Source organism: Chionomys nivalis, chromosome 24 (assembly GCF_950005125.1).
Source record: "Chionomys nivalis chromosome 24, mChiNiv1.1, whole genome shotgun sequence".
In the NCBI taxonomy this organism is placed as follows: Eukaryota; Metazoa; Chordata; class Mammalia; order Rodentia; family Cricetidae; genus Chionomys; species Chionomys nivalis.
In genome coordinates, this window is record NC_080109.1 from 17,735,350 (window position 1) to 17,753,543 (window position 18,194).

Here is an 18,194-nt window from a genome sequence, read left to right on the forward strand (position 1 = left end):
ACCAAACCAAAGGCAACAGAGCACCACATAAAGACCAGAATGGCAGGAGTGAAGCCGGGTTTCCACAGCACTTTCCTGTGTGGCCCTGGAGCAAGTGACCTGACCTTACTTTTCTCGAGACTCTGTTTCTTCAGCTGTGGGCCAGAGTGGGAGAAACGCCTGCTTCTTACAGAGCGTAGGAACTTTTTATCAACGCAGAGCCAAGCCCACCAAGGAAGGAGCTACTTACAAAGGATTCCAATTAATTGTCAGATCATTTCTGGTTGCTTTGCTTTCATTATAGTACTCAGAATAGGCCAGATGTCTTGTAAAATCCTACAGTGAAACTTCCATACAGTGGGCCTTAAACAAATATTTACTATTTAAACTGAATAATGATAAGCAATCAAATAGAAGAGTATTCCAACCAAGAATGCAGATTAAATCCTGAGAACAAAGGGCAAACACTTGAGGTGAACAGGGAGATAAACACTAGCAATGTCACCATTCTTGAGTTTAGAAGCAAGCCTACTCTCAAGAAAAGAAAAGAAATGGAAGGGAAGGAAAAGAAAAGAAAAGAGAAAAAAGAAAGGAAGACAGACAGACAGGCAGGCAGATAAAGTAATTTCTTGCACACAAAGAAAAGATGGAAAAAAAGAGCCTGGTGCACCTATCTGTACCTCTGGTCAATAAACTTAAAAACAGTTCACCTCTCACCTATGGATTTTCCTTTCCTCTTAACATAAAACTTGTCTGCTCTGAAACTTGGTTGTCTGTACGAAGTTTTTTAATTATCTTTTTTTTTTGAGATTATAATACATCATTCCTTTTTCCCTTTCCTTCCTCCAAACCCTCCCTATATCCCTTTTTTCTCTTCAAAATAATGGCTTCATTTTCATTAACTATCATGTATATGTGTGTTTGTGTGTACACATATATGTATATATAATGTATGTGTGTATATGTACATATAAATATCATATATAGCCTGCTCAATCTGTTCCTATGAAGGACTTAGTGAGAAACGACTTGATTCAATTCTGTACAGCCAGATGATACTGTGCTCCAACTCATTTATTAAGTACTTAAAAAGAAAAAGAAATAATATAAATACTTGGCCACATCATTTTAACAAATTTTAAGTTGATTTTGTCTTTCTGGAAGAGTTAATGCTTTCTTCTGTTTTTCTGAGATTTAGGCAAGTGCTATGCTCCTCCAAGCTCCTCTGCGCCCACTTTGCCTTGTGCCACGTTACTGGAGAAGGTTTCTACTACTGCACCGAAAATTACTCAGCACATGACATCCTGCTCATCGCCTATCTAGAAAAGATGAACAGGACAGGCACGCATGATCAGTATTTGCTAAAGAAAACATTTGCCTTTGAAACCAGAATCAAGACAAAGACAACCCCATTCTTCTCTTAAAAACAAAAATATTTGCTGTATGTTCTAACCAGTTCATGAAAGTGGCATTAGTTAGCAAGTGTCTCCTACAGAGCAAGACTTCAATAAAGAACTATCATTAAAGCCACATGCTGTGTGTCACAGGGACAATCACAGACAGCACCAACTGATGTATGGAAACAGTGTACTGAGTGAGCATAAACTAACAACGTGAGAATGGTCCATGAAAATCAGGATATGTTTTGTACACGTTATCACTTCTTGATGAAAATTCTACTGGTATTACTGCTGAAAAAAGACAGTAGACCTATGTTGATGAATTCTGCATTGGTAGACCAAACCAAACATGGACTGGAGATGTTCAGAAAATAAAGTACATGCATATGTTACATGGTATTAGGTATCATAGGAATCTAAAGACAACTTAAAATATAGAGAGCATGTGTATATTCAGTTTTGTTAAGGGCCCAGAGTATGAATGGATTTGGGCAGCTGTAGGGGAGCCCTAGAACCAATGTCCATGGTTACTGAGGGACAGTGCACATCTGACGTCCCCAAAGCTCTCTCCAACAGAAGCCTAAACTGATCTACCTACAGAAAGTGCAGGAGGGGTCACACGAGAGCAAATCCTTTCCACGTCTGCTGACGACAGGAGGGCCTTACGATGTTAGGTTTCACAAAATAAAATAAAAACAATAGTAAGACTTCCAGCACGTTTTGGGGTCTCTGTAATTTGTAGTCTAACACTGAAGCAAGACAGTTTTTGTTTTGTTTTAATTAAGTCTGTTTCTTCTTCACTCCCGGTTTTTTCTTTAAGTCAGGCATGGTGGCCACTGTCTGTATCCTCGATCCTTGAGAAGCTAAGAGAGGAAGCAATGCTACAGAATGAGGATCAGACCAGCCTAGGCCTCAGAATGAAGCCTACCTCAGAAACGGAGTATTTAAACATTATTGTAAAAATGCCACATTTATTCCCATAAGAGTCACAAAAGTAAGGAGGGTACTGTGAAAAAGGATTTGACTTCTGTTCAGTCGGCTACTGCAGCTGTGAGAATCTAGGCAAGCAGGTTAACTTCTCGGTGTCCTCATCAGCATCAGGAAGAGATGCTCTGCCTCAGGTGCACATCTGTGCACCATTATGAGGCTGTGTTTCAGTACCCAGTGTTTGTTCTGGAAACACTAGGTTTCACACAAAGAAGAGGTTCCCGTATGAGAGTTGTGTGCTTATGACTACCATCCGCATTTACCAAAAACAAGCGATTCTGTAAAAGGTGCCCAAAATACATTCATTCATGATTATTTAATACATAAGATTACTGTTCTTATTGTTGAAACGATAAAGATTTAAGGGCAAGGGTACAGCACTTCCTAGGCTGTAACCCATAACCAAGAAGACTCAACAGATTCCTTTCTAAATTACTTGTTCCCAATACAGCGTTAGCTTTTAAACACCCCACTCTTCAGAACTATATTCCTCTGCAGTAGCCACTTCCTGTAAACAAGTCTCAGCAAGTGTGGTCCCCAGGAAAGCATCATGTCATGCAGAATTAAATATGAGGTATGTATTTCCCAATAGTCCCAAGCATTTTCAGATTCTTTGGGGGAAGGTCATACAGTGCCTTAGAACTGACACCTGGTCAAAGGAATTCTGAGATTCCCTGCTCTCACTGCTCCAATTATCAAATCTCTTAAATCATCAGGTAAATGGGTGCCAAGGGCCTCATCTGAATGCCACCACCTTGACTCGGCAATTCCTCCTGAAGGCATTAACACTGGAGTTCAAACAATGGCTCAAAGTAATTTAAAGGGAATTTGTTTAGTTCAGATTTGCACAGTGTTGAAATAGCTGAAAAAGTGTATTCTAATGTTAACGCCGGTGGATCTTAGATAAGAGGGACACTTTCTAAGCTTAACGACAGCACACACACTTTCACTGCATCTGCAAAGCACAAGGCAAAATACTAGGTAAAAAAAATCTAAGTTAAAAAATAGGGTATATAATAAATGTGTGTATGTGTATGTATTTCAGAATACTGGCAACACATAAAGAAAGGCAAACTATACCAACATTATTCTCTTGTCCTGCATAAGCATCCTATATTAAAACCACGAACTGTTCCAATTTCATACTACTATTCATGGAATAGAGTCTATTAAAATAGTAGGCATCAAGTGGTTACTTATAGAAATTCTGTGCATGGTTTATCACATGTATATGCTCATAAGAGTATTGGGGGAGGTTCACATACTTCTCCTTTAGGTTTTTTCACTTTAATGTATTGAAATCTAGTCTCTGACCCTGAGCTCAGCTGGTGGGGCGCCACTTCCCAGTGCTAGGATACAGGAGTGGGGCAACATGCTGATTTTATTTTTATAGAGGCCCTGGGATCTGAACTCCAGTCCTCACACTTGTGCAGTGAACACCTTCCCTACTGAGCTGTCTCCCCAGTTCCTATAAATACATCTTTCTGAAAACTGTCTCGATTTTACAAGGTCCTCTATAAATATTAAATAAAACAGAGTCTATTATTTCTATCATTCTAAGCTAAACAATGGGAAGCCATTATTTGTAATAGGTATTAAAGAATCTCAGGTAAAATAAAATCTCAAGCCTTCTATGTCACGCAAAGGTATTCTCCTAACCTCAGATAAAATTCAACCACAAATGCCTCTTTTTTCCCCTATAAGAACCAACTCTCAGTTTCTAAGAGTGGCTGATTGTTAAGGATTTTTGCTTTCAGGAGAAAGAATGCCACAGCTACACTGATACCATCCCCAAAATAGCAAGGTCATAGAAGTCTAAGCGTCAACCACATTGAGCACATTGCAACCTCGTTCCATCATGACTCTCTCTGCTACCTTGCTTAAGACTGAGGATAGGATGCACAGCAGTCCTACGTGTAATAAGAGACCAAAGTTCCTAATTTACACTAAGACATTTCCCAGCAGAAAACAGCATGCCCAGAAATATCCAAGGTTGCTTACTGTAGCACGGCAAATGCGGGATAAAGGTTTTGGTGGTTCTAAGACCTTGCTTCAAAGCAGTGAAATGCATTAAGAACCTGACACATCTTAATAACTGAGTTGTAATCCTAGATATGTGTTTCTCTCTTACAGGTATTTTGAAGTATAACCCTTCATCTTTGTTGGTGTTTGGCATTTGGCTTTTAATGCAGGAGTTTGCAAGGTGACCCGGGAGGTCAGTCTTGAACACAACATCTTTCTGCTCCCACTTACTGAGCACTGAGCCTGTAGGCAAGCTTCACCACGACTGGTTGGCTCTGCAATTCTTCATTCTAACAACACTTGTACCACTATTATTAGAACAATGATAGAGTTTTAAATAATAAATTTTACTGATGTTTTGTTTAATTATTAGTATATTTTTTAAAAATCCTCTTAATATTCACTATATCAAATCATATCCCTTCCTATTGTTCACATCCAACAACTGGATATGCCCTATGCCCTATGGAACCAGAAGTCCTATTTCCACTGCAAAGCATCACCTCCTCATTCTTCCCTCACTCCCAACCACTGCACTTTTTGCCATGCATCATACTCTTCCTATTGGGACATTGCAGCACAACTGCCTCCTAGAAGGGGACGTCTCCGGACAAACAGCTTCTTGTGCTGGCAACTGTCACACGCCTGCACGTGCTGCCTGATGGGCAATGTAGTGCCAGTGCCCCTTTCCCACCTGACACCTTTCTGTCCCCTTCCTCTATCTCTTCTTTCCTCTACCCTACCGTTATTTACCCTTTCTCTACAGATTTCTCCATGTGTGTGACCCTTGTAAAGTATCTCAAACGGATATGATCTTATATCACCTGATAATCCCCAGCACACATATTTCATTCACTTTTATTCTCTCACATAAGTGCAGATATTCTAAAACTGCACCATGGCTCAAAGTCCTCCTTGGGCTATTGAGTAATTAAGGCACCTTGGGCAATAAACCTGAAATATCTGTGACCCAGTTTCCCCATGTCTGAAAGCAAGACATTAGCAAGACCATTTCATGAAGCTCTCCTCAGGAATTGTGTATTACTTTAAAACCTCGCTGTGCACATGTAAGCCATTCTCCAAACTGTTAGCGTTATTAGTGCAAGTATTCTCTTCTCTATTCTTTAAGTAACTTTGGGGACAAGACAAAATGTTAAAAGGTTAAAAGTTGGACATTAAAAAAAAATCAAGTTTTCAGGTTCTGGAAATAACCAAAAAGTCCTAGTCATGCTAATTACCTTTTAAGACAAAAGTCCTAAGATTTATGTTATAGCTACAGAGAATACTTAATGAGACTTTATAAAACAATACACAAGTAGCAACTTCTATTATGTTTATAATTGTTACTTGTCCATTTATAATGTCACAGTCTAGAGATGGGAAAATATTTCTCTAAAAAATCTATTGTTCTTTTTAAGAAAAAGATTAAAGGCAATAAGTACATATAATAAAATTATAGTATTGACATCAGCACTTACATGACAAAGGATGTAAGACCAGGGAGGTCTTTATTATTCTGCTTTTAGTGCATTCAACAGAGAACACTCAGAACAAACCTAGATATGGTATTTCTAGGAAGTTTTTTAGAAACTCTTTTCAAACTTAACTTTTAAATCAAACTTTAGTAAACACACAACTGACAATGAGGAGCCTCTTGAAGAGGAGGACTGAGCTGAGAGTGTTGCCAACACTTAGTGCTCTCCACACCAACCTGCCTCAAGAGCATGTCCATTCTCTTCCACCTCTTCCATCCACTGGCTCATGTCACCACCTCCCTGCTTTCTCTGCTCTGTAAGGTGAGGAGATGCACAAGCGTGCAGGCAGCTTTCTTCTAAGACCAGACAAGACGCTGATGTGCCATGCTTACTATCCTCATCAACACTAAGGCATAACTGTGGGACAGAAGGGTAAAACTGACAACCAGGAAGAGTCGGCAAATTCTTAGTCACTTTCAGAAAGGACCTTTGATGTTTCCAGTCTGCTTATTACTGTTTACCACCTGGCTCAAGCATCCTTCGACCTCCATACAGTTGTGCTGACCACACCATGGGCTGACTGCTAACTTTTTTAAGTCTTTTCCTTTGTTCCCTCACCTTTCAGAAGTTTTCACTGAAAACAGAAGTCATTACGAGTTCTAAGAGAAATCAGACTTCACCAAACCTTCTGCAAACGGTTGCCTAAAATGGCAGCGCTGTTTGTTGCTGTTTTACTTCCTTTTTGTTCCTTTATTCAAAGTTCAGAGAAGTTAGACATTGTGACGGTTTGATTAAAACCTCCTCGCTCACTTGCACTTCCCTCTTGTCTGCACATTATATAGCTTAACTTTCATTTCCCCTAACAAAATCTCTCCACATTTGGTATGCTGAGCTTGAATGCTAAAGCTATCGTGGCAATTGAGGTAGATCTCGTGACTTTTAGTCTAGCTTTCTCTTCAGCAAATTCTTTGTATCGTTTCTTCACAGCAGTGGCCATCTGAAAAGGTTGGGGTGTTGCAATGTCCACTAAAGCTAATAAACAATATGACCAATGTTCTTTTGAGTTCAGGTCATTCTGGATGAGAGAACTAAAGAAATGAATTACAATGTATATACCTAAATCCTCTGTGTAGATGCTACAAATAAACACAGGGAAACATCACTGGGTGGATGCAATGAGTGCTTTCAAGGGCAAATAATAGTAAAGCTGGAAAACTAAAAGAACACTCTAGGTGCACCCCTCGCGGTCGTGAATTTCTTGCTCGTGCTCTCTCTCCTTCTGCTCCTGATTTGGACCTTGAGATTTCAGTCCGGTGCTCCAATGTGGGTCTCTGTCTCTGTCTCCTTTCCTCGCCTGATGAAGTTTAATATTCAGGAGGATGCCTATATGTTTTTCTTTGGGTTCACCTTCTTATTTAGCTTCTCTAGGATCACGAATTATAGGCTCAATGTCCGTTATTTATGGCCAGAAATCAAATATGAGTGAGTACATCCCATGTTCCTCTTTTTGGGTCTGGCTTACCTTACTCAGGATAGTGTTTTCTATTTCCATCCATTTGCATGCAAGGGGTGCACCCACACACTGAGACAATGGGGATGATCTATCAGGAACTCACCAAGGCCAGCTGGCCTGGGTCTGAAAAAGCATGGGATAAAACCGGACTCGCTGAACATAGCGGACAATGAGGACTACTGAGAACTCAAGAACAATGGCAATGGGTTTTTGATCCTACTGCACGTACTGGCTTTGTGGGAGCCTAGGCAGTTTGGATGCTCACCTTACTAGACTGGGATGGAGGTGGGTGGTCCTTGGACTTCCCACAGGGCAGGGAACCCTGATTGCTCTTCAGGATGACAAGGGAGGGGGACTTGATTGGGGGAGGAGGAGGGAAATGGGAGGTGGTGGTGGGGAGGAGGCAGAAATCTTTAATAATAATAAAAAAAAAGAACACTCTAGGCTTCCTTAGTTCTCGGGAGACCACTTCCTCTGCTGCACTTATGTTGCATCAGGATTTGTCTCTGTTTTCTCCAAACTTCTGTTCCAGGCTGGGGCTACCGCTCACTCACAGGCACCAGAGTCCTCACTTGGCATCTGCTGAGATGGAATCCTCAGTGCCAAGCACACACACAACACCTTCAGTGCTGTCCTAACTAGACAGTCCTCATGAAACACCACTGTATCATGGAATGACTCAAACTTCTTATTTTCTCAAGCAAGATGTCATTTCCTCAAGGATATACGGACCAAATCAAATCGTTTTCAATGGGCCTGCATTGGTACTTTACCACAATATGGACTACCTGGAAATCATATTTACATGGTGAGTTAAGTGTTTCAAACTAGCATTGGATTGTTGATTTCATAGGATTAAACCTATTCCAACCACCCTAGAATTCACTGAGTCCTCTGAAGCAAGTAACATTTTAGCAAATTGCTTCTAAACCTTAAGAAGGAAGAGAAGGGAATTAAGGTCAAAATATAATTATTGAAAATTGCCTTTGGAGTACAAAAATCTCTTCACTTCATGACCTTAGGTAAGAGGACTAAAATGGAGCTAATACCTGCATGGACACAGTCGTCTTAGAAGGAGGAGTAGTTGGATTTCATATTTATGATAATTATTCTGAATAGTATAATGTATTTCTATTGTTTTCAGAAATAAAAATTCTGATAAATCAGTTGGTCAATTTGCCTAAGGGTCTGAATTTCATTTCTAGAACCTACATGATAAAAGAAAAGTGACTCAAAGAAGGTGTTCTCTGAACTCCATAGGCATGCTATGAGGTGTGTGTGCGCGCGCACACACACACACACACACACAAACATTTTCAATACACAAGTTCTGTGTTCGCAACTCACAGAAGCCTTCGTCAACCTTTTTTTATTTAACCTTTTAGACATATGAATGAAACCATCTCTGTTCTTAAAATATTGTCAAGAGAGGTAACAAAGCTTCCTTGGGAGTAAACTATTTGAAACATAATTCTACTTCAACATAGTATCTTCCCTTTTTCAAACAACTATCTAAGGAGACAAATAATTGCCTATTGAATGCAATATGGCTTCCCCTAGTCTTCAGATAATGGATCCTGTACTGCTTTAACAAAGAATCACAAAAACCTAAAGTGAGAGCTTTAAAAAACGGGGAAAAGTATCAAAAAGAACACTAAGAGTATAAAATTAAAAACCTCTTTCAAGACTCTTGGATATCAGACACATGTGACAGGCACTTCTCTCAAAGTGTAACAGAGAAAAGAGATACAGCAGTTGTGTCGTGCTTTTCTTAAGCTAATAATATGTACAAAACTATAACCATGGTTATGCTAGGATGTTTATTTCTCCCAAGAATAAAACTGCAGTGCTTACAAAAACATATATACATAGAAATAGGAAAGCATTATGTAAACATCAATTTCCCTTTCTTAAATCTTAAAACAGAAATGTCTAGACACATTTCATGGCATGTCAATTGATCCTTTTCAACTATCTGCTTTTCAATTAATGAATTCTCCAACCCTTACCGAATACGCTTCATGACTCATCAGACATGAACACAGTTTAACAGGGATGCTCTCACCCCTCTCTTTCCACCACAGCTGTTGGTACTAATATGATATATACCTGTGGCAGCAAACGACAGATCCATCATGCTAGCAAACTAGGATGAACTCTACCTGAGGCTCCAAATGGGATATGGCTGCCATCCCAACAACAACAACAAAACTTGTGTACCTTTGATATCCTTCAAGAGAACATCAGCAAACATAACTTTACATGCTAGAAAAGAACCACATTTTGGGGGGCATAACACTGTGCAAAGCAAATGCACTCCAGTTCTGATAAAATGTCCAAAAGGAGTGTGCCCAGGACCTATGTCGTTGTACTTTGTTACCCAGCCAGATGCTTTCTCAAGAATGTGATCTAATTATCAAGACTCAACATAGAGGAACTCCTCAGAGCCTGCAACACCACCACAGCAGTGTCAGTTCACCACCCCTTACATGCAAAGTAATGCCCTATTCCATACAGGTGAGACTCTTTTATTCCTGTCGGCTTGTTTGGCTTTCTTTGGTGTTTTTATTTTCTAAGGAAGGTCTGTCATAACAAAAGAAAACACATATTAGGCATTTGAAGGTAACTGCTGTTTACTGAAAACTATTTTAAAATAAATCTCACTGACTTGCTTCTGTTTGGTAACTCCAGGACAATGATAACTATAGTGTTTCCAAACATCCCAGAGTAGCAATCATACACTATTCTGGCCTCTGGGAGGTGTTAAGCTTATCCTCCTAATTATAAGTCTTTCTCTGCTATTACCACCTCACCATTAACTCTCTAAACTAAATAGTAGTTTTGAGGAAATAAAAATAGACGTAAGGTAGTACTTTTGCTTAAATTTTGGCTACAATGGATGAGAAAGACAAGTCATTTTGTTTCTGTATATAATAAACCTTTTTACCTTGTAAAAATAAAAGTCACTTTTACTGTATTTTGACTAGCAAACTCTAATTTAAGCTTTTTCTCAGAATATGGCTTTCTTGCTTTGTTTCACAACAGTGGTGCCCCACAGAACATAAGACACATTTGTTATATCAAGTTTTCTAGTACTTGGGGTGGGGGGTGGTAAAAAGTCAAACAAAACAATAACAAAAAACCCAATACTCAATACATTGTCAGTATAACATAGTTAATTTAAATATAATATAATCAAGTATTTTACATACTTTTCTTGGTACAAACTTTTCACAATCCAGTATGTATTTTACACTTTAAGGCAACGTTCAAAACTGGACACATTTGAAGTGTTCCAGAGCACATGTGACTAGTGGCTTTTGTACCAGCCAGCATACTCTAAACTTCCGGAAAAACAGAGGTTTAGATCTATAAGTCCAGATGCTTTACAATCTTTCAGTGCACAGGACCTTTAAGTGAACCACATATCTAGCGAATATAATTTGTTAACTTCCTCTACTTTCCTGATCATCATATATATTGCCTTCTCTAATGCCCTTTAGAGCACTCGATAAATACATAAATAAACCTCAACTGTCCATCTATTTGGGCTTATTCCAAGAAAGATCTAAGATGCTCTTTTATCCGCTCATCTATCACCAAGCAGAAAGCCAGAAGGTGCAGCAAGACCTTTCTGCTTCCATAAATAGACAGATCAAATACAGGCCTACGGGATGGTGACAGTCATGAGTGCATGGTAACAAGTTTACCTTAAAATGACAATAGGAAACATTATATAAGAATAGCACACTCTTCCTCAATGAAAACTATCACCGCATGCTTCTCCCCACCCCCTCCACCCTCAAGGAGAAACCCTGAGGTAATCTCTTCCTGCTCTGAACAGAACCAAGTGTTTCATTTCACAGGAATTCTGTGCCCTGAGCAAGAACAGAATGTTAGAATCAAACTTTAATGAATTCCACTTGGAACCTGCCTCCAGCGTGGAAGGGCACACACAAACAGCAGTCTCCCAGGCCACGTAGCCCGTCGCTTTCTCTCCTGGCGTGTTCCCGACACGTGCTTCGTAGGCTCTCATTTGCTCTCAGTTCCAGGAGGAAAATACTCAATGAAGCATACGTGAGCTTTGTCTAAGTCTCTCCCAATAATAAAATGTGGCAATGAGGTCTTCAGGGACAGTGTAATTATAAAACAGATGAACAGGTTTTCTGGTGCTGACCTAACCTGTTCTATAAACACAGCAGTTAGCTTCGTAGTTCTCACCGAGGGAACTCCGCGTTAAACAAAGAGGTATAAAAACTTTAAGTCTAGATTTGAAAAAGGGCCTAACAGTGATTAAAAAAAAGAAAATGTAACCCCCTACGGCTACACAGAACAGGAACACTGGACCATGATATGTTTCGGGAAAGTTGGTTTAACTGTCACCAACTTTTAGAAGGGCTAAGATGGAAGTGACAGCCACGTGCCTTCTCCAGCTATGAAATAACTATTGTCTTGGGCAACTATGTATCTCTAACACATCGCCTTTACTGCACTAAGTCCTTCAAAGATCTGTAGTCCTTGAAATTTCATTTATCATGTCTTGATGGTCAGAATTTTATCTGGAAAAATAGGACCAGGAAACAACACCAACATTCTAAAGCCAGAGACGAGAATGCGGACCCTTAGCCCGGCGTAGAAAAGTTATGCCCTAAGTAAGTTCTTTGTATAAACACTGTGTTGAAACCCAGGAGGGGGGTATAGCATGTCCATCGGTGTACTATTTCAAAGCACGTTGTAGAAGGCCTGCAAATCCAAAGGCCATAATTATGACTTCCCTCGTCGTGTATTAATTTATGAAATTCCTCAGAGTATGGCAGAGTTTATTAATCGTTTGCTCGGCCTGTGTCTGTGCCGGTGAACACCGAAACCTAAGACAGCGGCAATAACCTGCCAGGCCGCTTCCAACTTTGTTTTTAATCCTGGGGACGTAGGCTCCAGGAAACCCAACGTAGCATCCCACCAGCCAAATAGGCTACATGCCAGAGAGACTTAAGAACACACTGAAGCTTGTCTCAACATCCCTGTAGCTGTAACATGCTGCGGGCTAGTCAGAAAGGCTTCGGCTCCATTTTTATATATGTAATCTTTTGATTCTCATGTTACAGGCTCTGGAATCAAAGTATTCTAAAGAGACATTACTAACGATAACAGATTCGGGCTTTTTTTTTTTTTCAGGAGGTTGAGGGAAGGCTACATATTTTCTTGGTTTTGTTTAAAAAAAAAAAAAAAGCCCATATGCTGACTACTTTTCATGAAAGCAATTCGACCAGCCTACTGCGGCTCCGCCCTGGAAAGCTCTATACTTACTTTTCTTACAGTTTTTTTTTTTCTTTTTTGAGTGACGCACTACAAAACGACCAGAAAGGGAGGAAAAGCGGCAGCCCTCTAAAGCAGGGCGTCTTCCGCCCTGTAAACTTGGCAAAAAGCACACTGGACTGAAATACAGCACTCTCCATATAAGGCAGCCCAGCTAAACATGTCATGCGTAATTTATGGGTGGCAGGCAGAGCATTAACCTCTGCGTGCACATACTTGGCCCACATGAAGCCAGTGCTGGATGGCAGCCCCCCGGCAGGAGGATGCGGGCGCGGCCCGGGACCCGCGCAGCCGGTGACCGTCCCCGCCGTCCCTGGCAGAGGTCACCGAGTTCAGAGCACTCGGCCACGCACCTGCCCCCAGCTCCCCCGCTGCCAGTGCCGATCCGCAGCGCCCCCCGGGTACCCGCAGCGAGTCGCGGGGCCGGACCGGGAGCCGCAGCGCGCCGCCGCCCCCATGCGGGCCGGGGACCCCCCGAGCGCCACCCCGGGTCGCCGCAGCGCCGCCCGCAGCGCCGAACAATGCGCGGCCGCCCCGCCACTCACCTCTCACGTGGCCGTGCAGGCTGCCCGCCGGGGCCCCGACTGCCCGGGGCATTGTGGGATCGCGACTCCGGGATGCCCGCCACGGGAATGGGAACTGGTCGGGTCGGGTCACGGGAGCATGGCGAGCGCCCCGACTCGTCGGGCAGCGGCGAGAGACTGTGGCATGTCGCCGTGCAGCCTCTTATCGCCGCGCGCCGGTTTCCGCCGCTGCGCGGCCCCTCCCCCGCGCCAGCCCCGCCAGGAAGGCGCGCGGACGCGCCGAGCTCCCACGCGCAGCCCCGGCCCCCGCCCGCCAGCCCGTCCGCCCGCTCGCTCGCCCGCTCGCCCGGGCCCGCGCCGCCGCTTACCGCCGCTCCGGCTCCGAGGGCTCGGCGGCCAGCCCGGGAGGCCCGCAAGGTTAGACGAAAGGTTAGAGTCAGCGGCCCGGCCTGCCAGGGCAGAAGCGCCGCACCGCCTGGAACCTGGAGGGCGAAGGGCGGGAAAGAAGGCGCAAGGGTGTTGGTGGGGGATTTTCCTCCAGCAGTCAGCACTCCACAGTTTCGGAGTTCTCCGGGAAAACGGATCGTCTCTCAAGCACAAACACAGGCCACCTTCCCATCTAATCAGTAAATCAAACTTGCAACTGAAAGGCTCCCTGACTTCCAACTCTGCAGTGTGCAGTGCAGAAAGCAGGGCTCCCTCTTTTAAAATAAAATAACATCTTAGGAGATGCAGAAGTACTCCCACGCAAACAAGCCCTGGGCAACGGCCTGAGCTAACGAAACCCCAGCCCCCTAGTTCACTGGGTACTGTCCTGTAACTTGGCTTTAAATGAAAAGAATCCTGAGTTTCTGAGAAGAGATAAAGTTTGAAGATTTGCGGACGGGATTTCCTGTTAATTTAAGGAATTCTGATAACTTGGTCAAGGATGCTTTTTAACTAAAAACGTTTGTTCCGCGGTTTGAACGTGATTCAAGGGAGATGCAAACCCAAACCTTAACAGGATTTCTCCCTGTATGTTTGTACTCAGAGGGTGAGGCTGTCTTTCCCAGGAGGAATAAAAATATCAGGAAAGGTGTTAGGTGCGCAAGTGGTTTGCAGAGATATCAGTCACAGACCCGAGTAACAGATCCTGTGCTTGGTCCACGGAACACTGACTTAATCCTGATTACTGATCCCTTCCTGAACTAATTAATTACCTAGCGCCACTTCTCAGCGTTAATCATTAAAAGTCCCCGAGTCCCCAACAATGGAAACAATGTAGAATTGACACTAACATTCTCTCAGCCGACAGAGACAGGGAGTTTCTAACTGACAATTAGTAACCACCATGGCCCTGGGACTTCCTTTCTTCTCAGTATTTATTTCAGCAGCTGGGTGGAATGCGGGCTATGGCAGATATGTTAAGTATAGGTGGGATGGGGGAGGGGACCTTAGCCAAGGATTGTGTTATGTGAGCAGCCTTCCGCCTGCTGATAGATAGGTGCTATGATGATAGACAACCCAAAATGAGCCCGAGACAGGGAGAGAAAAGGGTCCCTGGAGGAATTTCATATAACGAGTGCCTTGAAAGATGTGCAGAAGTTAGTAAGATAAGAAGAGAGTCGAAGGGCTAGCGAGATGACTCATTCTTAAAGAAATGTGCTCAAGCCTGAGGATCTGAGCTGAAATTCAAAGCACCAGGGCCAGGTTCTGTAATTAGTGCTGGAAAGGAGGTAGAAAATGGGAGATACTCAGAGTCCATTGGCCAACACTGACTTCAAGGCTCAATGGGAGACATCAAAAACTAAAGTAAATTTCAAAAGCGACCTGATGTGAACCCATGACCTTCATATGTACGCATACATAGGCACAGGGAGGTGGATGGAGGTTGGGACAGTGGAGAAAAGAGCAGAGAACGTACAAGAAACCTATCTGTTCAATTCCCTGTAGAATGACTACATTCATCTTTTTCTAACCCTTCTGTAAAAGGAGAAAGTGTGGGCAGGAGAAGAAGCCACGAACTTCAACTTTACTCAAAAAACCATGGTGAACTAGTTTGCAGGACCAGGGAGATAGGGTGGAGTCTGGACTTGCATTCTAGAAAGGTCTTTGGCAAATGCTTAGAGGGTGACTAGGAGTATTCAGGGATGTTGGCAGAGGAAGGGTGAATGGGTGTAGACACTCTGGAAAAGTGACTCATGCAGGGACTGAGGAAGGGAGGGGCTTTGGGAGACTCCCAAGGTCCTAGTTTAGCCCACTAGATTGCTACTGGCCTTTCAGTTGCTTCCCATTTTCTGCCAACAGAAAAAGCTCTGACTTCCTGATAAAATGGCTACCTTTGTACCTACTGTGCTAGCACCCGGTGCCTCTCTGATCAGACAGTTCAGTGAGCTTCAAGACCTCCTGTTTGGCAAATTAATTTACAGTTACGCTCAGACCCCTGTCTCCTTCCAAGTTAGAGACTTCCTGATCTTTTTTTTTTCATGTGCTAGAAAACATGCCCTTTGCAACTGAACATAGTAAAAAGCAGGACTTTGAACCTATGCATGGTACAAGAGGAGAAACTGCTCGAACTCTGCAGGTTGGGGAACTTCTAAAAACAAAAGAAACATTGAAACAGACACGAATTTTGTTTCACCAAACAGAACAAAAAGGAATTCAAGAAAAGCACTTAATGTTAGAAACAATAGAATAAACATTCTAGTAAAGTTTTAAAAGAAAATGTTATTTTACAAGATAAAGAGAAAAAGAATGCTATGATGTGTCATTCAAGCCAATCTAAACCTTAGAAATGAGCCAAAATAGATTAAGGTCTGAAACAACATTGCCAGGGAATAAGCCTAACCTGTTATCATTTAAACTTTTGAACCACTGAAGCAAACATAAAGCCATATGATAAAAATATTAAACCATGTTGTTTTCATCTACCAATAGCCATCCAGTCACTTTTCAAATTGTGGAAACTACTAACAAAAAATCATGATTGTAATAAAAAGCTAACAGCCCCCCATTTAGAATCTACCAATACTTCTTCAGTGCCGGGAGGCCATTTAGGTTTTCTCGTACACTGTGAGGTGATGTTCGAGTTTTCTGACTCATGAATGCACACATCCATAAGCACAAAGTGGCGGTCATTTGCAGGAAGAAAGGGAAATTACAGAAACAGTTTCAGATGAAATAAAACTACATTCTCTTGGTAAAGGAAAAAATTATCCACGGCAGGTTCCTGAACTGTCTTAGTTCTTTCCAGTCTTCATTATACCAGTGAGTCCAGCAGTACTACAGTCAGGGGACATGGATTCTGCAGACAATGTCAGCTCCTTGTTTTCCAACAATATAGATTTAAAAATATTTATCTTTCTCAGCCAAGTGGAAGTCTTTAAAACCCATGTAAGAGTGTTTGTGTTATACACTCTGTTCTTCTATATGGCGCACTCACGTTCAGCAGGTCCCACTACTGCCTTTCAATATAATGTCTTTCTGCCTCCTCCTTCCATAGCCTCCAAACCCAAGAAAGAAGGTTGTGAAAGCAGAAATATAAGAAGCACTTATCTACAATTTATTTAATATAGCAGGATAAAATAATTATAATAATATAGTTACATAATATATGACGATACAATATATGATATGATAATACTGATTAAAATATCATTCTTAGGTAAAAATAGTTAAGAGGAGAAGCTACTAGAAGTAACAAAAAACACTGTAAGCACCTTTGTACGGAGAATCACTATTAAGCCTATGCATCTGTACCCATGTTATATTTCACACCAGGAAAAAGGCAACTTCTTCTGTATTTTTAATTCAAACTTGTTCACAGCTGAATATCTATACTTGACTGACTTATATGAATCTATTTATTTGTCTGTTTATCTTCAAGGATAATTGTACATTTCACACAAAAAGTTATTTTAATATAGATATAGATAATATATCTATATATAGAGATAATATAGATAACATATCTTAGATATTATATAATACAACATGAACCATATACTGGTTATTGTATGCGTTGTAAAAATATTTCATATAAAACCCATAAATTTTCAATGTTTATAAAATTAGAACACTTCAAATATTGATTTAATCACACACTTTCTAAGTTACCTAAAAGTTAAGTCTTGTGTATAACTATTTGAGGATATATCAAAATGAAGAGTTTAGTAACATGGAATGGTAGTAAAGACCGAAGGTCGGGACCACTGGCATGTTCTCGGAAGAGGAGGACAGTGTCATTGAAGCAGAGCAGGACTGGCATTGGTGCTGTCTGACTCTTAGTTCTCCTTGTCCTCTGTGCTTAAGGCAATGGAAACAATATGAAGACCTATCATAGGCCTGTTTCCTCTGTTGAATGTGAGCATCAACTGCTTTAAGCTTCTGAGTGCTCTTCCTTCTTTCCTTTCTCTCATTCTCTTGTCCATCCTTCTTTTCTTCTCTCCTAATAGAAAATACTACCCCCCCCAACAAAGCTTCCATTCATTGTACAAGTATTTAGTGAGCATCAGCTTAACCAATCAAGCATTTTTAGGTTCTGTGTTTAGAAGTGAACATAGAGGAATCACTTTTTTTCCCAGGGGTGGAGGGTGGTGGGGAGAGACAAGCAACAAGCAAATAAATAAAAGGAAAGCATAGGGATAATTGTATATGCAGATGAGCAGTTCTTAGTAAAACCAAGCACACAGAGAAATTGTGTTATGTAGAATAAATCCAGACTGGGGTGGCCATGTCCTAATCCTGAGAAAACAAAAGGCATAAGCTCATTGTGTGATAGGCTGGGGGCAAGTAAACAGAAATGGGCTGCCTAACCTCAAGGAATTTACAGTTAAAGGAGAGAACACAAGAATCTGAAACGAAGCACTCAGGAACCGCAAAGCTATGACCACAACATTTAGGCTCCGTGGGACACATGGATGAGCTGGTTGTTTTAGAGGTGAGATGGGCAGACACACATGGCCCTAAAGATGACCGGCTTGTTCTCCCCTGCCATCCG

At 41.7% G+C, this 18,194-nt stretch overlaps 1 protein-coding gene across 21 annotated transcripts in view; it reads right to left on the reverse strand.

The window, feature by feature from the left end:
* Mbnl1 (muscleblind like splicing regulator 1) overlaps positions 1 to 18,194 on the reverse strand; it is a 170,242-nt gene that overhangs the window by 132,154 nt on the left and 19,894 nt on the right. For 12 of the 21 annotated variants that reach the window (XM_057757046.1, XM_057757049.1, XM_057757031.1 and 9 more), the window contains exon 1: positions 13,238 to 13,445. The exons of 2 other annotated variants lie outside the window; for them this stretch is intronic. The gene's annotated coding sequence lies outside the window, so the exon portion shown is untranslated. Of the gene's footprint in view, positions 1 to 13,237; positions 13,446 to 13,584; positions 13,889 to 18,194 lie in introns of those variants that run through there. 7 more of the 21 variants (XM_057757048.1, XM_057757029.1, XM_057757037.1 and 4 more) reach the window with 4 other exon arrangements.